This window comes from Pelodiscus sinensis, chromosome 5 (assembly GCF_049634645.1).
Source record: "Pelodiscus sinensis isolate JC-2024 chromosome 5, ASM4963464v1, whole genome shotgun sequence".
Taxonomy (NCBI): Eukaryota; Metazoa; Chordata; order Testudines; family Trionychidae; genus Pelodiscus; species Pelodiscus sinensis.
The window spans coordinates 35,603,850-35,626,722 of NC_134715.1; the positions used below are offsets into that span (position 1 = coordinate 35,603,850).

The following is a 22,873-nucleotide window of genomic DNA, read 5'->3' on the forward strand; positions in this document are numbered from 1 at the left end:
TAAAAAGAACAGCTCTCCCCTTAGGGGAAACCTTTTCCCCTTTCTGTCTCTTACCTTCTGCAACATCTTTCTTGTCCCTCCTCTCCTTTTTCTTTTTCTCATCAGAAGAGGGTTTTAAAGGTTATCATCAGTCCTTATTTGGGCTCTGGTGTTCCTAACTAGCCTGAGGCCACATTTTAACTCATAGGAACAAGGGCTTTAATGTCTCTAAGGCTGATACACTTGCCTTCAATGTACATGGCCTTCAATAATCATGACTGGTATGGAAAAAGTGAATAAGGAGAAGTTTTTTACTTATTCCCACAATATAAGAACTAGGAATCACCAAATGAAATTAATAGGCAGTGGGTTTAAAACAAACAAAAGGAAGTTTTTCTTCACTCAGCGCACACTCAACCTGTGGAACTCCTTGCCAGAGGATGTGGTGAAGGCTAGATCTTTAACAGAATTCATAAAAGAGCTAGATAGATTTGTGGAGGTTAGGTCCATCAATGGCTATTAGCCAGCATGGGTAGGAAAGGTGTCCCTAACGTCTGTTTCTCTGGAGGTGGGTGACAGGGGAGGGATCATGTGAGGATTACCTGTTGTGATCTCTCCCTCTGGGACATCTAGTATAGGCCACCGTCAGCAGACAGGATATTGGGCTAGATGGACCTTTTGTCTGACCCAATATGGCCAGTCTTATGTTCTTAAGGTCCCGTAACTGTCTGGTTCAACTTTGCTGAGCAGTCATAATTTTAATATTGCCGATTCCCATTTTTCAATGTTGTTTAACTTCTTAGATCTCAAGGAGATCTAGAAATCAAGTCCAGTCTGGTGTTTTCAGCTATACTGGGAGTTATCCCCATCCAAATTAACTAATCAGAACATATTGAAAAAGATATGTGGATTTTTACAGACATGCATGGCTCAGTTAAAAAAAAAAAAATCACCTTTGAGCTGACAGAAAGAATGTAAAATTTCAGCCCAGGAGGAAGGACTGTGACAAATGTATGAGCAACTGAAAGAGATGGTTAGAATAGAATTCTGATTTAATTATAGGAAGCACCACTTGTGCAATATAGACACGTGTAGAAAGCATATAGGAGATATAGTTATAAGAAAGAGACTATGTAATGGTCTGGAGGAACAAAGGTTATACCTGCATGAGTTTCAGGTGGCTCTGTTATTCACAACTGCAAAGACATGAATGAGTGAAGTACTCACCATGTACTAATAAAACGAGATAGGTCATTATCTCAAATGAATATCCTGCTTGAGGAATCCTTCCCTAGCTCTTCCACAGCCATAATGTATATTTGCATAATTGGTTTTTCTATTCTTTCCAGTGTACAAATTAGAATTGGAGCTTATTATAGCGTGTAAGAATTTTCTTGCATGTTGCAATAGAAAGCCTCGATGTATTAGAAAAATGAAGAACTGGGATGAAAAGAGGTTGATATGATTCAGATACAGACAGTGCAAATTGAGTAAGAAGGTGCCATATTTACTGTGTCATTTTTCAAATTACAACTGCATTTTAATGAGGCAAAACATCAATTTAATAACTTTTTTTAATTAATATCTTTTGTTTGAGAAGGATACAACATTGGCATGTTATATTTTTAAATACACAATCTGGTAACTTTATATTTTGATACAGAATAAGAATGTGAGTTTTACTGAACAGACTATAAATGTTAGCTATTAAAGCTCTCTTTTAATATGTATTGAATCCATTCTTAATGGGTTTATTGGCGTTTGAGAGGAGTTGTTATAGAAAGATCCTGAGAATAGGATGGATGCAGAAGGTCACCAACGAGGAATTATACAGGAAGATACAGCCAAAAGAGAACCTTCTGCAGAAGGTTATACAACGGAAGTTACAACTGTTCGGGCATATCTGCAGAATGAACGACGAGCGAAAATTTAAGACCGTGGTATTCGGCATAATGGATAGGAATAGGAGAAGCAGACTCCACAGAGAATGGGTAGATGATATAGTAGATTGGTGTGGAGCTAGTCTACAGAAACTAAGCCACTCTGCACTGGACAGGGAAAGATGGAAGGAAATAGTGAGGGAGGCATTGGACATAAATGGGCGTTGAGCCCATGGTTGTTGATGATGATGATGATGAACTCACATTAACTTTCTGATCAAAAATATACAGGTTCACATCATGTTTTTCTTGGGAAATGAGCTGATGTGTATAAAGTTTTACAAGATCCACAACTATACACAGTCCCAAACTTTAGATCAGAATTAAGCCCACCCTATGGCTATGGCTACTTTAGAGAGTGTACAGTAGTGCAACTGCACAAATGCTGCTCTGCTGCTGTAAACTCTGCAGTGTCACTGCTCTAAGCCAACAGGAAATCTCCCATTGGTTTAATTACCGCAGTCGCTGTGAGTGGCCATAGCTTCTCCAGCCAACATAGCACTGTCCACACAAGCGCTTAAATCGGCATAAGTTATATTGGCTAACTCACACCCCTGAGCAACATAACTTATGTTGACTAAAGCTGTAGTGTAACCATAGTCTATATGATGTAGCAATAGCTAGGCAAATGTAACTTTTCCAAATAGTGCTGATCCATAATCGGTTCAGCTATAAAAGTGAGTGATTCAGCGAGAATCAAATGTGACTCAGGTAAAGAGTCGTGGAATAAGAAGTAAAATGGAGAGATTGGAAGGCTTAAGAGAGTCAAAGAGTATCCACAGGTGGTTAACATTGGGAAAAGATCATGGACATGCATTTCCAGATGAGTTGAAGCCCACCCTCCACTTTCATGCTTGTAATTTGTACCTGAAAACATTCAGGCATTTCAATTGTGGCGTCAAGTCAGGTATCTTGGGGCACAAATACCCTGATTTTTCAACTGCAATAGATTTTGTGGCACAACAGTGAACACGACATTTACAGGTGTCAATTGTGCCTACCAAATCGAGGATGGGCCTTAGCTCATTTGAAAATTTAATCCTATCCAGCCCAGGAGTTAGTTTTAGGACAGTTTATTGTTAACATGTAAAATGATATGGACAATGATACTATATATGTGCTTCCTAATTCTGCAAGAGTCACAAAGAGACTAAAAGTAAAGTAAATAATAAGGAACATTACAACCAGATTCAAAGTGATCAGGATTGATAAATGATTAGACCAACATATGACAAATATATTTCAATGCATAACATTGCAAAAAAGAAAAGTCTGTGTGCATGGGTCAAGTCAGGGAAATGTAAGCTAAAAAAAGACTGATCCAGCATCTTGATGAGTCAAAGGATTTGCAAATTAGTCTTAGTCTACACTACAAATTTATGTCAGTATAACTAGCCACACCCGAGTGGTGTATATATCTGGTGGCTTCTCCTGTTGATATGGAGTTGGGGTTCCTACACTGACAGAAGAAGCTCTCCCATTGGCATAAGTAGAGTCTTCACTAAACATTATGGCAGTGCATGCAAGTGCTGTAGGCATAGGGTTGAAAGTCACTGAAATCACCAATTCAATATACCACTGCATTTGTTAACTGTCATATTCCCCCTCCCATCCAAAATCATGTTATGATAATCTCAAATGTGAAAAATAGTCCATCTATACTGTGTAGAGTTCCAATAAAGTAAACAAAACTTCATACCTACGTAAAGGTCCATTCAGGAGCTTCAATTTGTCCATTCAGGAGGTTAGGACCTTTCAATAGGGGCTTGTCCTTGCTGATAAAGAACTGGCCTTAAGGTGACGGAGTAAAAGTATGCAGGTACTGTCAAAGTCAAGAGAAACTTTTTTTTTTTACATCAAGTCTTCTAAAGCTAAGGAACATGGCTGACAAAATGGATTAAATGAGGACCTGAAGTACAGCTGCTTTATGTGTAGGTAAACAACCTTAAGGAATATTTTACCAGCAAAGGTAACTTAAGCAGAGTACAAATGAGTCCATGGGACACTTATATTTGTTTCCAGAAAAGGAGACAATAGTAGGATATGGTAAAAATGCAGGAAGATAGAGGAAGTAAGGACACATTTTGAAAAAGACTAGAAGGCCATTTCTTGTGTCTGAAATATTTTGTGATTTTTTTTTTCTCATTTATCCCAGGCATCTTTACACTGCCAGAGTAGTGTAAAGGAGCTTAGTTTAAATAAGAATCAGGTTCCCTATTTTTCAAATTATGCAATACATGCAATATATTTTCTGTGATATTCTCCTACTAGCATATACAAAATCAAGGGGAGGGAGAGTACTGGCATGAAAAATTCCTTAGAGTAAAAGTCCTCAGTCATAAATGCAGCATATTTCTATTTATCCGGAACAGCTGTCACGAAAAGTCAGTGTTCATAGTCTCCAATGGCTATACCAGGCTGAGGATATGTTGGTATCAGCTGTAACTATAATGTTATTTGTACAGAGATAGAGTCAGAGATAGCAATAGATATGTTTTGGAAAGAAAACATGAAAGCTAGCCTTAAATCCATGCAGCAATTTTCTTCCCTGTTTCAATAAGATTTTTAGCCAATTTTTTCTTCTCATGGCTGCCTAAAAAGTACCTTTGATAACTGGTTCTAGGAAATGAGAATGTGCCTCCCATATTACTGTCTTAAGTTACCAAATATCTGCCTTTACATTTTCAAGAAATGTTAGACTGGAGTTCTCGTATTTATACCTAATTCTGTATTTTGATGTATAGTTCCCCAATTACATATTCAGTTTTCAGAAGTCCTGACTATATCGCTTTGTCTGATGTGTCTTCCTTTTTAATCCAAATATCTCACTACCTATATTTTGGAAATAAATCCAGATTATATTGGCCATAGAAATGTGTGCTTGAATTCATTTAATAGGATTATGCTTTGAGCAAATCTTAGAGGCAGAAATTACCTGGTTAATCTGAAGATAAAACAAAATATCAAGGATTGAACTTCTGGCCCCATTAAAGTTAAGTGGAATTTTGCCACTTATTTCAGCGGAGCCAGGATTTCATTCTACCTGTGGTTTATTTTTATCAGATCAGAAAGTATGTCAAACAAATATTTCTAAGTGAAGTTTATGCCACTATTTAATCCAGTATGTACCTAAAATCAGAACTAATATTGCAAGAATAGAGGACAGGGCTAATCATATTGGTAGCTGTACAGGCAGTCCCCGGGTTACGTACAAGATAGGGACTGTAGGTTTGTTCTTAAGTTGAATCTGTATGTAAGTCGGAACTGGCGTCCAGATTCAGCCGCTGCTGAAACTGACCGCCAGTTCTGACTTACATACAGATTCAACTTAAGAACCCCAAGTCAGCTGCTGCTGAAACTGATCAGCAGCTGATTCCAGGAAGCCCGGGGCAGAGCAACTGTGCCTCGGGCTTCCTGTAGTCAGCGCTGGTCAGTTTCAGCAACGGCTGACTTGGGGACGTCTGGGGCAGAGCAGCTGGGGTGCTGCTGGGTTGGAGCAACCCAGCAGCATCCCAGCTGCTCTGCCCCAGGCGTCCTGATTCAGCCGCTGCTGAAACTGACCAGCAGCGGCTGAATCAGGACGCCTGGGGCAGAGCAGTTGGGGTGCTGCCGGGTTGGTCCAGTAGTGCCCAGAGCGGCGCTGCGGGACCAACCGGCAGTGCCCCAGCTGCTCTGCCCCAGGGTCCACAACAAAAGCCTGGTCTGCTGGGGGTGGCACACTAGCTGCGCCCCCCCCCAGCAGACCAGGGACACAGGGAGCAAAGCGGCAGCGGGGGGGGGGGGGAGAGGGGTGCCTCGCCTCCGAGGCTTTGCTCTGGCGCCGGACCGCTTTGCTCCCAGTGCCCCTGGTTTGCTGGAGACAGTCCCCAGCAGACCAGGGGCACCGGGAGCAAACCCGCAGCCGCGGCGGGGTCCCCGCGCTGCTGCGGGTTCGCTCGCGGTGTCCCTGGTCTGCTGGAGACGGTCCCCAGCAGACCAGGGGCACCGCGAGCGAACCCGCAGCAGCGGCAGGTTCCCGCGCTTCTGAGGCTTTGCTCTGGCAAAGCCTCAGAAGCGCGGGAACCCGCCACTGCTGCGGGTTTGCTCCCGATGCCCCTGGTCTGCTGGAGATGGTCCCCAGCAGACCAGGGGCACCGGGAGCAGCTTTTCTCGCCCTGGAGCTCGAGGTGGCTGACCGCTGCCTGTGAGCTCCGGGGCGAGAAAGCCCCGTTCGTAAGTCGGGGACGGCCTGTACTGGAGTAGTACATTAGTAAAGACGGGACTATAAACCTTCCTGATTCTTCCTCTAAAAATCAGTTAGACTGACTGAAACCGGAATAAAAACCAGAATTCTACAACAAAAAGAGGAATATGATATGACAGAGACAAATTCACCAACAGAGATTAGAAAGAAACTTGCTTAATAGGCCGGTTATTCCATAATTGTCCACATTTGTGGGTTTTGCACCTTCCTCTGAAGCAGCCAATACTAGCCACTGTCACAGAAAGAACTATGAATTAGATGGACAATGAGACTGAATCAGTACAGACATGTTTTGGTACTTGAGAAGTTTTACTGTTTCCAGCTCCGCTGCTGTACACCCAAGAAGCTACTGACCAGCTGCTGCCATTCCTGAGACACCATAGTAACCTGCACAGAGTATTCTAAGACAAGACATAGGACATGAAGATAACTGTCCTCTCAAGGAATAATAAAAGCTGTATATGGAAAATTAAATATTATGTAAGCTAAGGCAGTACTACTCAAACAGTGGTCCATAGGTCACAACCAGTCCATGCAGCACCTATTGGAAGCCCCCAGAGAGTTGGATGGTATGGGCTCCCCATTATTTCCAGAGGTTTGTTGAAAGGCATCTACAATATACTAAGTCATTTCCTAATATTACTTTCCATATCTGTAATTGTCTGTAATTGTTGTAGATGCCACCGAGATATTATATGATTGTGAGGGAGATGGAAAGGGCTCCAGTCAGAAGATAATTTCTATATTAAAATGTACTCAACACTGATAAAGTTTGGGAAGAATGGTGTTAAAGTGTCATTGGCCATCTATGAAATGTTGTTTACATGGCATACTCTCTTATGCCAAACTCACATAAAAATACATGCCAGAAGTCCAATTTTCAGTTAAGGATACCTCCATACAACTGCAAATCCTTCATTTGGATGAGGGTATTTTGGAACATACATTATAAACATACATAGCTAAGTGTTACAATGAACATCCAAATGTGGAATTTGGACATTGTATTAAGTATCCTTCTACATTATGGATGTGATTCTGACCAATATAAAGTCAACAGCAAAACTTCCAGGGTGAGATCCACAAAGAGAAGTTGACATTGCAACCCTGAGCATTGCAGCACCAATATTTTAGGCACCTAGAAAAATTAGAAAAATAACATTTTAATTCACAAAGCCTAAGGGTGCGGACTCTGATGACATGAATGGGGAGAGAGAGGCACATCCGAATGCAGTTCACAAACCCAGCAAATTAGGTGAGAGCTTCCCCATGCCAATGGAAGACACTGACCAGAGGGATGTGTACTAAGGACCCAGAACGCTCAGCTGCAGCTGCGGTGGAGGATGGAGCCCTAGGCCCTTTTAATTGTCACTGAGGGCAGTCTGAGGGTTGACGGGGGAGGGAGTAGGGGCATTCCCAATCCCATCCCTTTTGCCAGATTCTCCTCCCCTTCCAGAAGCATGAAGCTGTCCCACCTTGCCCCGGGGTTTGGAAAGTCTGTCTGCTCCCCATCTGTGTGCTAGGTGAAATGTGATAAAGGACATTCTCCTCCTCCTCTCCCCACTCCTACCTGTTTTGCATGATCCTACCAGAGAAGACCAATGTAGTAGGTAGTGTCTGACCACACCAGCTTGACTGGGCCACTGCATATTACTTAGATGGTTGAATGCCTGTCTTTTCTGGTTTGTGAACTGCTCTGAGGCTTAGGCAGGAGATATGTATCCAAAAACCTTCTTGAATGAGGCACCAGTGTGCATTCTAAGAGGCATTCACATAGGAGCCTTGGGAACTTTTACTACAAAAACTTAGGCACCAAGTGAGTTAAAGCACCTACAGGGCTAGGTGACATTCAAGCAGTAGTTTTGTGGACTGTAGTGGTACCTAAAAATGGGACTTAGACACCTAAGTACCTTTGCAAATTGCAACCCTAATGATTACAATGGGACAGATTTCTACTCTCATTGTCCACACCTACTGACTATAAATTACAGAAATTAAATTAGAAATTAGCTTACTTTGAGTGAAAGGCCCTGTTTATTTATTGATATGAATGTTACATTTACTCCACAACATTTACAGAAAATGGAACTAAAAATACAAAAAAGCTCTTGTGTGACTAAATGGCAAGGCTTGGAGTAAGGAAATCAGGGTTCTGTCATAGGATGATTTGGGGGAAGACATTTAATTTTTATGTCCCTCAATTCCCTCATTAGCAATAGAGGGGTTATGCTTTTTCCCTAACTCATATGGAGAGTACATTCAATAATATTTGTGAAATCATTGTAAGAGCATTAGTAGCAGAGAAAGAAGTGAGCCAGCTATTCTTTCAAAAACAAGTAGAGATCAAAATGTTCAATAGGGGTTGCAGAAAGAACATTCTGAACTCTGCCAAGTTTGAGATGATTGTACCAGCAGACTTATTAATGCAGGAATTTTTTCACACTGCTGTTTCTGAAAGACAGAATTTAGTGCATTTTCTGGAATGGTTACTTGTTCTTGTTTAATCTCCAACGGTAATACTTTAAATATCCTTTTTCTTAAAAATGAAAAAAAGATACAAATAAACTATAACCAAAGTAGCTACAAATCTTTCCTTTCTATGGGTGTAGAAGCACTCTTTGGACAGAATTAGTGTATTTTTTCTGAGATAGGAAGGGATAAAAGAACTAACAGGATTCAAGGGGATTATGCAGGGAGTAAGAAATCCCTATATGGCACAGAGACCAAGTCCCAATGATGTCTCTGTGTGCTGCCACCCTACATCTGTGTATATTCAGTCCTTTCAAATCCCATAGTGGATAATCAATGGCTGTGGAGTAGCCAGGGAGACTCATTTTCTTTTCTGACTGTAGATTTCCCCTATACAACTAATGTGCTGTCATAATCAAGATGATTGGCAATCCACTATAAAAGAATTTCAAACGAGTAGAAATAATGTGTAAGCCATAAACAATGTCTGAAGTATGTCAGAATCTTCCAAAGCTTGGCGATTGTAAGCCAGGAAGATTCACAGATGCTACCTCATTAGGGGAGATCATACTAATAATGACAGTGTTTAACTGTCCTTCTGACAGCTAAATTCCAGCACTTGGTCATCCCTTGTTTTTAATCTAAGTATTTTAGATATTTTCAGGAACACAGAAAAACAAGAATACTGTACTTAGTTTAAATAGGCAAAAGGTAAGCAAGCAGACCACTTACAGCTGGTGTTTGTTTCTGAACTAAACTGGAACATGCTTATTTTGTGCGTTAGCTTTGTAACGTCTGAAATATATTTCACTGCCTGGGAGATGACAGGGAGAAAACAATGCTGAAGCCAGAATGTGAGGGAAAACACTGAGAGTCTGAAGAAGAAGAAGAAAAAAAAAAACCCCATGGCTTATCATTTTTCATGGTACTTCAATCTATCATTCTACCAGATAGTTTTTCATGAACAATAACAATGGTGAAGGGAGAAGCAGCAAGGGAAGGAAGGAAGGTGGAAAGCAGCAGAATAGAAAAGGGAGGATACTTTCGGTTTGAGAATGAAAACATGAGGGAAGAAATTGCCGTAAGCTGGATACCACAGGAAAATTCCAGTGGTCCAGCATCCAATGGTCCGGCACTCCTGATGGTCCAGCACCATCTGGAATCCGAAAGTACTCTGGGCAGCCGGACAATTGGAGCTGCTCTGCCCCTAGCTTCCCCGATTCAGCCGCTGCTGAAACTGACCAGCGGCTGACTCGGGGAAGCTGGGGGCAGAACAGCTGGGGCGCTGCTGGGTTGGTCCCGTAGCATCGCCCCTCAGCGCTGCAGGACCAAACCGGCAGCACCCCAGCTGCTCTGCCCCAGACTTCTCCAAGTCAGCCACTGCTGAAACTGACCAGCGGCTGACTCCAGGAAGCCCGGAGCAGAGCAGCTGGGGTGCTGCCAGGTTGGTCTTGCAGCGTCGAGGGGCACATCCCCCCCACTCCACCCCAGACCCCGCATAGCCCCCCCTTCCTATAGTCTGGCATATCTGATAATCCGGCACCCCATGGGTCCTAAAGGTGCTGGATTATCGGAAGTTTACTGTATTGAGTTTCTCTGATAAAAGGGAACATAAACCATACAGTACTTGATATAAGTCTGGAAACTTCTGAGTACTACAAGGCAGCAGCACTCACAGGCTGCGTCTAGATTGGCATGATTTTCCGGAAATGCTTTTAATGGAAAAGTTTTCCGTTAAAAGCATTTTCAGAACAGAGCGTCTAGATTGGCACGGATGCTTTTCCGCAAAAGCACTTTTTGCGGAAAAGCGTCCGTGCCAATCTAGACGTGCTTTTCCACGAAAATGGCGATCGAGGCTTTTTTGTGATCAGGGCTTTTTTGCGGAAAACAAATCTGAGCTGTCTACAATGGCCCTTTTGCGCAAAAGGGACTTTTGCCTGAACGGAAGCAGAATAGTATTTCCGCAAAAAGCACTGATTTCTTACAATAGGAAGTCAGTGCTTTTATGGAAATTCAAGCGGCCAGTGTAGACAGCTGGCTAGTTTTTCCAGAAAAGCGGCTGATTTTCTGGAAAAACTGGCCAGTCTAGACACAGCCATATTCTCTTCTTATAGCACAGTGCATCTATCATCCCTCCCTAGGACATCAGTTTGAGATTAACTCAGTGAGCGTGTATTTGATGTCCATGAGTGCATGCATTTACCACAGGTTATTGAAACCAAACAGAATAGGAAAATTTTCCTGCAAAAAAAAAAAAAAAAAAAAACCCTTGTGGCTAAGGGATTTAAAAAATGGGTCCCTAGAGTTTGATTGTTAACTTTTATTTCAGTTTCTAAAGAAAGGGCTGATGAGCACTCAGCAGTCCATGGGTACTGCTGGCTGCTCAGAACCTTTAAAAAAATCAAACTGTTTATTTAGAGGCCCAAATATAGATTTAGGAGTCTAACTTTAGGGATCTATATTTGAAAATCTTGGCTTAAGGTCCTTAAAAATAGTAAATTAATAAACTTTAGATGACTTCAGGGAAATGGCTCCTGGCACAATGGTTAGCATTTTCAGGGAAGTTAGCGCTGTTGATAAATAAACTGGAGAAATATTAACAATCAGGTAGTGTAACATGAAACAAATAAAGGAAAAAAAAGTTTACTGTGTGTGGTTGCAGTTATGTCTAGAAGGAAGTGAGGAAGAAGAAAAAAGGAAATACGTGTTTATGCTCTGTGAAAGCTCTCCTAATGAAATAACTCCTGTGATTCTTCATGGCTTACAGAAGCCCAGCAGTTTACAGTGAAGACATACTTCAAACATTGTTTATAACTAACACACTATTTCCACTCATTTGACATTATCTTTCATAGTGATTTACCATTAATTTTGAGTGTGCTGGTACATTAACTGTATTGAGAAAATCTGCATTAGGAAAGGAAGAAGTCTACTCCACAGCCACTGGAGTCTCCACTATGGGATTCAGAACATTCAGGGTACATCTACACTGCATCTCTAGTTCGAACTAGGGATGCAAATGGAGACAACCGAAGTAGTTAATGAAGCGGGGATTTAAATATCCCGCGCTCCATTAACATGATCTCGCCGGCGCGCTAGTTCGAATCACAGCTGATTCGAACCAGGAAGTGCGCGCCGGGACGCGTTAGTTCGGACTAAAGCCCTTAGTCCGAACTAATGTTACTCCTCAAAAAATGAATAAGTAGATGCAATCTTTATGGATTAAGTATTTGAGATGGTACCTCGTTAACACTACTTATAAAATTAATTTAGATTAGTGTGGAAGAGAACAATGTCATACACAATGAAACTTTATAGGCACAAATTAATGGAAAAAAATGATTCATGTATCAATTTAGTGTCTAATAGTACACTCTAAAGCAGGAACCTCACACTGAATTTACTTTAGAGCCAGTCCTCAAATCCTTCTTGCAGGCCAGAATGTACCCTTCTCTGACAGGGTCCCAGCAGTGTGACTGTACATCTCCTAGCCTCATCTGCTGGCCCACATGCTCCCCCCCCCCCCCCCCCGTCTCCCAGGCCCACCTGCCACTCTCTGGTTGATTTAGCACAGTTTGGTGAAGTGGAGTGATTAGGCAAGCCTGGAAGATGGCAGCGGAGTGGAGCTGCTGTGTTGCTCTGTTTCCTCATGGTTCCTGCCCCCGTGGGGAGTGCATGGAGGCTAGACTTCTGCTATCATCCCATCCCTAGCACTTTAAGGCTGTGTCCCTTTAGGGAGGAGACTTGAGGGAAACAGTGCAGTGGCGGGGGAGGAGGGCAAAACAGGGGTGAAAAGAGGTAGAGTGGGTGTGGAGCAGAGGCTGGGCTTGGGGGAAGGGGAAGAACATCACACCAAGGCTTCAGGGACTCAAGTGCCAGCAGTTATGTGCAGGGCAGATTGTGGAACTGCTTGGGCCACACGTGGCCTCCGGGATGTGAGTCTAAGACCCCAGCTCTGAAGGATCGGTGTTGGGTGTGATTATATTTAAAATATTACTTAATTATTTAGAAGATGGAGTGAACAGCATGATAATTAAATATGCTTATGATACTAAACTGGGAGATGTTCCAAATATTAACCTAGAGAAATATAGCAACTAGAAATATGGAAAGATAACAAAATTAAAATTTTGAAAACACACCAACCAGACTGAGGGAGGAAATCCAAACCACAGATAGGTCAACAGAACAAAACTGGAAAACAGTAATGCTAAAAGTAAAGAGCTAGGAGTCTTTTTTGGACCATACATTAGAAAGGAGCATTCAAGTCCAATGAAATTTTGTTTATTTTGTTCCATGTATTCTGAACAATCCATTATGGGTCAAAGTAAAAGTTATTTGACTTCACTTAGATTACTGATTATTTCTGAGTATCACACTTACAGGATAGTTACTAAAAGATTGAGCTAAATTCTACTGCCGTCAATGGGAAGATCCCCCTTCATTGCAATGGGATTTTATATTAATCACTAAGTAAAAAAAAATACATGAAGCTCAAAAACATGACCTTATATTAGTGTCTGCCTGAGTGGGTAGATACCTTGAAACAATACCTGAGTAATGTAAAGCGGGCTGGCTTCCACCAAAACTTTCTCAACAGAGGCTTTTGTGGCTATGTCGAGGAACTCAAACAGGATTTGGCCAGGCTTGAATTTACAAACACATTAGTTAATTGCAGGGGCGGCCCGTGAGCCTAGGCGAGCTAGGCAGCTGCCTAGGGCGCCGCTGGCCCGGGCGGCCGATGATGACGTCACGGCCATTAACTGCCATGCAGGCAGGGGCACCGATTGCACCGCCCCGCCTAGGGCGCCAGCTGCTGCAGCCGGCCTCTGGCAGCTCCTGATTAATTGATAATCAATGACTTAGGGCTGGATCACCAACTCTGGTGGGTGGGGTAGGGTAAGTGTTTTGGGGCTGGGGGACAGGGTCTCTCATTGCTACAACCCTATCATCATGACTCCTTTAGTTCCCCCACCCCCTTACATCCTGTGCTGAAAGTTGTCCTGGTATTTTCTGTTGGCCTAGTTTGGGGGCAGGGAGTAGAGGGTAGTGACCCTTCTCTCCCTTTCCCTTCCTCTACTCCGCTTTTGTTTCCTCCCTCCCAGTGATTATTCCTGTCCTTTCCTCTTGATGGCAAATGATTGGGGGAGGGGAAAACCCCTACCATTTCTCCTCTCCTGTTCTCTTGTTCACCTCAGCCACCTCAGGGCCTACTAAGGTGCTATTTGGAAACCATGGGAGGGGTGGGCAGATGCAGCCTGCGCACTTCTCAAAGTCCTTCCCCTAGCCCTGCAGGAGGGACGACTAGACCCAAAGTCCAACTCATTTCTGGGGACAAATAATGTCAAAAAGGATCAAGGTGTGGGGGTCACAGGTTTAAAACAAGAGAACTGGACAGAGAACCCCAGACAGTGCTCACTACTCTTCAAAGCTGTTGATGGAGCCAGTGGACAGGGCCTACGGAGACTACTGGGCTGCCCATCCTTGAGGTGGCAGTGGGCACAAGTGGAGACTCCATTTAATAATAATGGAGATTGCCTATCTCTTAGAGCTGGAAGGGACCTTGAAAGGTCATCAAGTCCAGCCCCCTACCTTCACAGCAGGACCAAGTACCATCCCTGATGAACTTTTGCCCCAAATTTCTACACAGCCTCTGCAAGGATTGAACTCACAACCCTGAGTTTAGCAGGCCAATGCTCAAACCACTGAGCCATCCCTGCCCCTACCACGCCAGTGGTGCCTTCAGTTCCCTCCACCTCTGCCAAGCATCCCCTATGGGCAGGAAGGAACAGGGACCCAAGCAGGGCAAGAGCTCCGCCCAGAAGACAAAGTCCCTCGGCAGTGGCTCTCCCCCGCCATACCCTCCCCCCCAGCCCCGCGGCCCCTCCGTCGTCTCTGGGGAAAAGAAAAAAAACAAGAAAACCATGACTCCTTTAGGGGGCGCATGCCCAGTTAACAGGGCCCTCTCCACGCCAGACTCTTGCCCCGAGGCCCCAGCCTGGCTTAACAGACAGGGAGCAGGCAGGGAACGCTGCCAGCGCTTGTGAGTTTATCCCTCTCCAGCAAACCTCTCGGCGCCCCACAGGTTGTACTCACAACAGGTACTAACCGCGCATGCGCCTTTCCGCGGCGCCCGCCCAGCTCTCTCCGGCTGAGGTGGTGCCCGACGTTGTTTTTGGTTGGGCGTGTTCTACGTCACTGTCCTGCTCCACCAATCGCCTTCAGGAAGCTTTCAAGTCCCCTCCTCTCCCCCCTAGTCGCGCAGGCTGTGTCTTTCCCCACCTGCTTCGCGTGCTGGAGGTCGCTGCGGTGTCGGCAGATCCGGGCCACAGAAAGAAGGCGCGCGAGACGCCTTCGCCTCCGCTCCCCCGCCCTTCCCTCACGACGCCGGCTCTCGGGCACGCGCCGCCTCCCTCCCTCAGCGGTCACGCGCCAGCCGCGGAGCATTGGAAGAAAGTTGCCAGCCGAGGGCGGGGTAGAGACGCGGCCGGGCGCTGCGCGAGGGGCTGCCCGGGGCTGGAGGTGAGTCCGTTGGAGCCGTTGGCGGGGGTCGCTCTGCAGCCGGGAGCGCGGGCGAGCGGCCACTTCGCTAGCCCAGCCGGCGGAGGGGTGCCGGTTGCGGGGCCCGGAGCTGCGGGGGGAGCGCTGGCCCTGGGATGGAGCTGGGCGGCAGAAGGGGTAGGGCGATGCCGGAGCGGGGGAGATCAGCCCGGGCGCTGGGCCGCGGCACGGTCCGTCTGCCCCGGACACTCACCCCTGGCGCTGCGGGGCTCCGGCGGTGCGTGCGGGCCAGCTCTGCCCTGGGGTGGCGGCTGTGTCTCTGGCCGGGGGGAAGGGGCGACCTGCCTGTCGCGGTGTTAAGCGGACCCCGGAGCTTCCCCACCTGTTTGGCAACTCGCGTTGGCTTCAGACTTTTCCCGCCCGTCCCCTTCTCCCACCGCCACGGCTTGATCCCTCCTCGCTCAAATGTCTCTGAGTCACTCGTGCCAGCCCGGCTGTAAACAGATGCGAAGGTTTCGGGCTACGGATTTGGCATAGTAGCCTCTCCATGTTTCGGCTAAGAGGCATGGATGGGGTGGGGGGAGGTGGCCTTGTGGTGCGACTCGGGGTTAAATGTTACTCTGCCCCTGTAACTTGAGAACAGGGGTTTCTTGATATTCTGTTTAGACGGATCCTAGAAGGAAGCTTATTGGTTTAGATCCCCTCCTAATGTGATGGACTGTACTATTCAATCACTGCACGCGCATATTTATGTATGTAAATGTATAATGTAAAGTTAATGGGCATGTGACCGGTTAAATATTAAATAGTATTTTATGGATCTCTTGTAAACATTCTTTGGAAACAGGAAATGCAAGTACGAGTACAATAGGGTGGATTTCCACCTCTTGAAATTTGATCACTTGTAGCATAATACAGGGCTCCTCAATGTTTTTCTTTTTTCCAAGAATGTTTCAGAAGCAATGCCTGAACTGCACGCTCAGTGCCTGAGATGTGGAAGTTATGTAAATTTATTCCTTAATTTGACATACTAGTTTACTTTTATTGTCTGAGGAGCTTTTCAGACTCTTAAGAACAAACATTTAAAAATTAGTTGTATTGTCCATTCTCTCTCTCAAGCATCATTTTCCTGCTGTGGTTAGTAAAAGAATACATGCAGCATCTGCTAGATATATTTACTTAGACTATAATCACATAAAAACATACACATTTACTTAACTTTCAAGCCAGTGGGACCAGGCAAAAAGTAAAGCACAAATCTTTTGCATGATTAGGTCCTCTTCCCTTCTCCACCCCCACCACCCTGCCACTCTGGATTATTGAAATTACTATACATTTGTGAATCTAAATATGGCTGATTTATTTTTGTGTTACTTTTCTAATGTTGCAGAATAAAAGCAAAACTTGAGAGAATAAGAGGGTGAGAGTTGATATGTTTTGAAAAGTAACGTTTTCCAGCTTCTTAACAAAGTGGTGCTATTTGGTACCAATGAAGTTTGTTATAATAAAAGTAAGCAGTATTATTATTAAAGTCACAGTATTTTATCAACAAAATTTTTTGTTTTATAAATGTGTATTGTGGGCAATAAAAATCCTTTTAGGGATACATTCCCCCTCACATTCAGTGAAGTGTGCACAGTTTTTAAATGTGTGGTATATAAACATTTTAAACAGAATTCTGTAGAAAGCCTCCTAATGAGATTGCATTTAGTATTCCCATCATAAAGCATCTCAAGCTTCACAAGAAGTTAAAAATTGATGGCACCTAATGCAGAAGAACCTTTTGCATTGTTACTTAAGGAAATGAGAAATTGTTTATACTAATATCTGATTAGTTGAACTGTTTTCCTCAATTTTGCAAAAAAAATCTTTTTCCTGAGGAGCTCAAAATATTGTATAAAGCAGATAAACACTAAAATGTGCAAATTTCCATTACTTGGGGTATGTTTACACTTTCGCCCTCCTTTGAGAGAGGGATGCAAATGCAGCTGAGCGAAATTGCAAATGAAGTGCGGATTTGAATTTCCCACCTTTCATTTGAATATTTGAGTTATTGCACTATTTCATTGTAGCACTATTTCGAAACAACTGTGTCTACACAGCATTTGTTATTTCGAAAGAAAACCCTTCTTCTGAAATAACCCTTATTCCTCCTACAATTAGGTTTACCAGTTATTTCAGAAGAAAGGTTTTCTTTCGAAATAACCGCATCTACACAGCATTTGTTATTTCCAAATAGCGCCATAACACAAATATGCAAATGAAGCGCGGGAAATTCAAATCCGCACTTCATTCGCAATTTTGCAAAGCTGCATTTGCATCACTCTCTTGAAAGAAGGTGAAAGTGTAGACATACCCTTGGAGAATGGTGTTTGAGCAACTAATGCATAATACATGGGGAATGGAACTCTCAGCCTTAGACACTGAAGCCTTTTCTTACTGATATTTGTGAGTGTGCTCCCTGTCTTACGTATAGTATATTTATTAATTAATGGTGCTTAAACAGGAATAAGCCATTTCTGGTCTTGTCTTCTACTAGAATGGAATCTGCTTTCTGAAGGTTATATGGCAGGCATATCCAAAGTCCGGCCCGCGGGCCAATTGCGGCCCGTGTTCCGGTTTAATACGGCCCCCGCTTCCTCCCCCTCTCCTGGCTCCCTGGTGCTCTTTTGAACTGGCGTGCCCAGCGCGCCGCTTCCAGCCGCGCTGCCGCCGCCGCCCATGGCCTCCGCGGTCCTAGAGCCTGCCCTGTAGGGCACGTCCGCAGCCCCGCTCCCCTGCTCGGCTGCGGGTTCGCCCTGCCCCCCGGGCCGCCGTGAGGCCGGCATGCCCTGCGCTCTTCGCCCACCTCAGACCCCGCGGGCCCTCCGCCTTGGGGCTGAGAGTGCGGGGACGGCCCTCACGCATGTTCACTTCTTCAAATCTGGCCCTCTTTGAAAAAAGTTTGGACATCCCTGTTATATGGCATCATGAGCTGATAACACATTTCTCAGGAATCCTTCTAAATATCATTAAACATCTTCATATGATTAAATAGTCAACTTTTATGTAAAATTAACCTTTAAAAAATCTTTAGCAGAAAAAGATCTTGCATGTATAGTAGTGGTCAGTGATTACGATGCAAACTATTTGAATTAACTTATTTGGAGACATGAGATTAATAATATCACCTTAAATTAGATTGTGTTGATGAGTTCTGTTGAACAATGTAGCACATTCTTAGTCTAGGGAACTCTTGAAGTTCTTGTTTCAACGTTATTTGGAGTAATATCTAGAGGCAGAGCCCTGCAAATTGATGGATATCTGCTTTATATCCTCATCTGGGGATGTCAGTGCCAGTCTCAGTGGCTCATTTTTGTAGATGCGGATACAGTTTTTTTTGTATCCCTGAAGGTAGGTTCTACTTACCTAGGGGATACCAGTCATGGATCAGGATTTCTTTGATCAAGGCACCGTACAAATTAGGAATGTAAAAAGGTGTTTAAAAATGTAACCGTGTAACCACTAAAAAATCCTAGCAGTTATACAGTTATATACACTGCAGTCTAGGGATGTAAGCAACTACTCGATTAGTTTAGGCTTATTGGGTAGTTAAGTCACTAGTGTGGCGGGGAGGGGAAGGCAGAGCTGCAGCAGTTCCGTGGGCTCTGCAGGACTTGAGTAGCCTCCTGCCCAGGGCAGGTGGGAATTGCTCTAGCCCCTACCAATTAATCTCAACCTTGCCGAAAAGAATAAAAGAGGCAACAAGTTAAAACAACTAACAGCCATGGATAGCACAAAATAACAGTGAAACTATTCAGATTAGTGTAATAAACAGCAAACTGGTTTGTCATGCCAAATGTTGTGAGCATCATAATGTGAGTTTTAAGGTGGAGATGCCAGGGTTGGGAGAATGCATAAAGTGCTTGTTGGAAAACTTGGCAGGTATTACTTGTCAAACAGAGGGTTTTTTGTGTCTCTCTAACATACTCTATAAATAATTTGTTCAGCAGGACAAAGCTTTGTAGGATTTTACAATGAAGGCAAATAGTTTGTCCTTGATTCAGTGGAGATATGCAAATTGTGGGGGGATGCTGTGCGTTTTTTTTTTTTTTTTTTCAGATATGGTTTGAATGAATGGGGAGCAAGATTGCATTTGTCAAAATCAAAAAAGGGGATATTATAGTACTGAAGCTGTAAGATCAGGATTTGGACCAGAGATATAGCTGTATGGATAGAGAAGAAAGATTGGATCATAAATCTGTCATGCATGAAGAAGTGACAACATTTACACTTCCACACTCAAGTCCATGTTGAGAAAGTGGTTTGAGTGAAAGATGGATTCCCAGATTACAAACCTGAGTAGGGTTGATGGCATAAGCAGGGAGAGTTGGTTAGAGGGAAGATGAAGATCTCAGTTCTGACTGTGTTGAGCTTACCCAGATAGCTGGGCATCAAAAAGGATATGTCAGACAGGCTTGTGAATCATCAATGTAAAGGCTATAGCTAAAGGCATGACTTTGAATAGGATCCGCAAAAGAGGATGTGGTATGAGAAGAGGAAGGGGCCAAGAATGGAGCTTGGTAGATGTGCACTGAAAGCTGGAATAAGGATTCTGAGACCAAAATGCTGATTAGAGAGGCAAGAAGATAGAAGAGTCTTGGCAAGAATTTTTTTTTCAAATGAGAGCATGGCTGACTGTGCTGAATGTAATTGACAAGTCAAGGAAGGCAAAGAATGCCTGTTCTGAGACTTGAACAGAAAGAAGTTAAGAGACTTAGGTGAAAGCTGTTATATTAAACTGCATGCTGATATTTTGAAGGTGACCTGTTGCTGTGAGGAAGTTTTGCTCAGCATTCCAATGATGGGTATTTCTAAATTGGAGTCCTAATGAAATGTTACACTAATTTATAAATCATAGAGCAGTATACAAATGAGAAATAGGTGTTAAAGTATTAGTTAAGAGTAGACTATTGGGACATATATGAGAATTATTGTACTTTATAATAGAGATATAAAATCCCATTTAATTGGCTAACTGGTTGAACATACTGTTTGTTTGGCTAACTGATCAAAAGGGGGTGAGTGATGAGGTTGCTCCAGCTCTGCTGCAATGTCCCCTCCTCTTCCCCTCCGCCCCAGCTGGGCTGGAACATGTATTGTCCCCTCTCTTTCCCTCCACCGCAGGCAGGGGCTGCTCCAGGCTGGGGATGTTAAATTTTGATTAATTAACTCATTAAATAATTAATGAAATTTCCATTGACCATTCATTTAGTCGATAAGGGCTAGCGCAGCGTTCCACCTTTAAAATGTACAAGCGCCCTGGTGGGGACTCTTGTACATTTCAAAGTTGGACTGTTGCCACTGCACCCCTGCCCACTCCCACAGAGCAGCAGGGAACCAGCTTTTAAGTCGGCTCCCCCCAGCACTTCCTCCTCTTCCTTCCCCTTCCTGCTTCTTTCTGATAGAGGCAGCAAAGGGGGCCAGGGGGGAAAGCAACTAGTCGATTAGTGCATCAGCTGTCCGATAAGCTTTTGTTTATTGGATAGTTGACTAGTCAATTCGTCACTTAAAATCACTACTCCAGCCTGGCCAGAGTAGCCCTTGCCTGTGGCCTCTTCCCCTTCACCTGTGGTAGGGAGCTGCTCCCTCCCCATCAGTTAACCTTAACCAGTAAGCCTCATCCATTAAGGGTCCAGAGTGATCTTGAATAACTGGAGAATTGGGTCAAAAGAAATTTGATGAGGTTTAACAAGGACAAGTGCACTTAGGACAGAAGAATACCATGCACTGCTATAGGCTGGGAACCAACTGGCCAAGCAGTAGTTCTGCAGAAAAGGACCTGGGGATTATAGTAGACAAGAAGCTGGATATGACTCAACGGTGTGTTGTCTTTGCCAAGATTGCTAATGACATATTGGGCTGCATTAGTAGTAGCTAAGCAGGTTGACGGAAGTGATTATGCTCCTGTATTCGGCACTGGTGAGATCACATCCAGAGTATTGTAGGGATGTTAGCATGTAATTGAATAGTTGTGTAACTGCATCAAATTTTAGTGGTTACACGACTATTCAATAGTCCCCAGGGGTGGGCCAGCAGCCCCACCCTTGGTGAGCTCCCTGCTACCATGTGCTGCTGCCTCTAATACAGAGGCAGCAGTGTGGGGGAGAGGTGGCAGATGGGAGCTGCCCATGTAGCTCCCCATGCGGACCTCTGCTGCCCCGCATTGCTGCCCCTGTTAGAGGCAGCAGTGTGGGGCGGCAGCAGCCCTTGTCCACAAGGGGCCCAAGCTCCCCACGGACAGAGGGTGTGCTGGCATCCACGGAGCAGCCTCCGTCCATGGTGAGCCCAAGCCTGCTGCAGACAGAGGTTGCTCTGTGGCACCCTGCCCTGTACTGCTGAGGGGGATAGGTAGGAGCCGGTGCTTAGGGGGAGCCAGCTTTTAAGCTGGCTCCTGCCTGTGATGCCATCTACCCTCCCCCGCTGCCACTGTGGGAGTGTATACCTTCAGGCAGCAGGCTTCAAACCTGGATTTCCATGTGTACCAGCTCCTCCCTGCCTCCCTCACCCTCCATGCTCCATGGCCTCTGGTGCTTGTGAGGAGCCAGCGGGGAACCAACTGGCCAAACCCAGCTCCTTGCTGTAGACTTACCCTTAGTGACTGTGCTTAAATGGAGTATTTCTTTATTACTGTTACAAATCAGAACAGTTGTTAAGGCAAACTTAATGTAGTTCAAAAGCAGACTGAATCTGCACCTCGCATGGAACTTAAACCTTTTCACTATACTCAAGAGTTGAGATGAATGCATGAGGTTTATACAGCCAGAACAAATGGTTTCAGTCTCCTTCTGTAGTTTCAAGATGAGGCCTCACTCAGTTGTTTCATATTTGCAAAGAGATTAGATTGGGGTTTTGAGCACTACCACTGTACAAAGACCAAATAACCAGTCTCATTTTTTTTTAATGACAGTTTATATGCTGCAGGGAACACTGAAGTTTGGTCTGTTTTGGATTGCATGATTTGTGTCATTTCCTTCTAGTAGAAAAAATGACAGTATCTGCTATTACGTAGTTAAATCGCTAGCCAAAATTCCAGTAGCATTTCCCCACTTCAAATTAAACTCATTTAATTTATTTTCTTTCCTACTCTTCTTCTAATAATGCATTTATTTGGTGGTTGTGTCTTTTTATTCCTTGTACTATCAATAATCTTAAAACATGGACTTAGTTAAATAAAAAACAACAAATAGTCTGGTAGCACTTTATTGACTAAATCAGTTTAGAAACTGATAAAATGCACCCTCTTGTGCTAACACTTATTTTTGTGTCATTTCAATCTATCCTTGTTGAGAGAAACTAAGTTGATATTAGGCATTCCTAAACTGAAATGAGTATCTGCAAGAGTGGGTGTACTGAATTAATAAAATCTGTTTTTTAAATCTATTTAATTAGTGGAACAGATTTTCTTTTGTAGACAGTAGGCTTCATTGTCACATCATCACTAAAGCTTTCCCCACCTGTACCCACCAGCAGATAGCCCACTGTATGTCTGGAATTCAGTCCGGACGCGGGAAAGGCAAGTGCTAGCACTATGCAAATGAGATTCAGATGAGACTTGTCCTTTGCTATGTGTGACCTTACCACTACCAGTAGGATGGTTTAGTGCTTGGAAAAGGTTAGCTTGTAGAAAGGATAGATGGTTGAATCTGAATCCAGTACAGGATATTCACTAAAAAGATGTTTAATATTTAATCCACTTAAT

The 22,873-nt window shown here is 44.0% G+C and overlaps 1 protein-coding gene and 1 long non-coding RNA gene across 3 annotated transcripts in view; one reads left to right on the forward strand and one right to left on the reverse strand.

Moving 5' to 3' along the window:
- The window catches only part of LOC102457832 (uncharacterized), a 46,882-nt gene extending 31,838 nt beyond the window's left edge, over positions 1-15,044 (reverse strand). The window contains exon 1 of the long non-coding RNA XR_012904095.1: positions 14,914-15,044. This is a non-coding gene — a long non-coding RNA (uncharacterized LOC102457832). The remainder of the gene's footprint in view (positions 1-14,913) is intronic.
- Positions 15,014-22,873, forward strand: part of USP53 (ubiquitin specific peptidase 53) — a 70,472-nt gene continuing 62,612 nt past the window's right edge. Inside the window, exon 1 of one of the 2 annotated variants that reach the window (XM_006112603.4) lies at positions 15,014-15,153. The gene's annotated coding sequence lies outside the window, so the exon portion shown is untranslated. Of the gene's footprint in view, positions 15,154-15,177; positions 15,310-22,873 lie in introns of those variants that run through there. The other variant, XM_075929815.1, reaches the window with a different exon arrangement.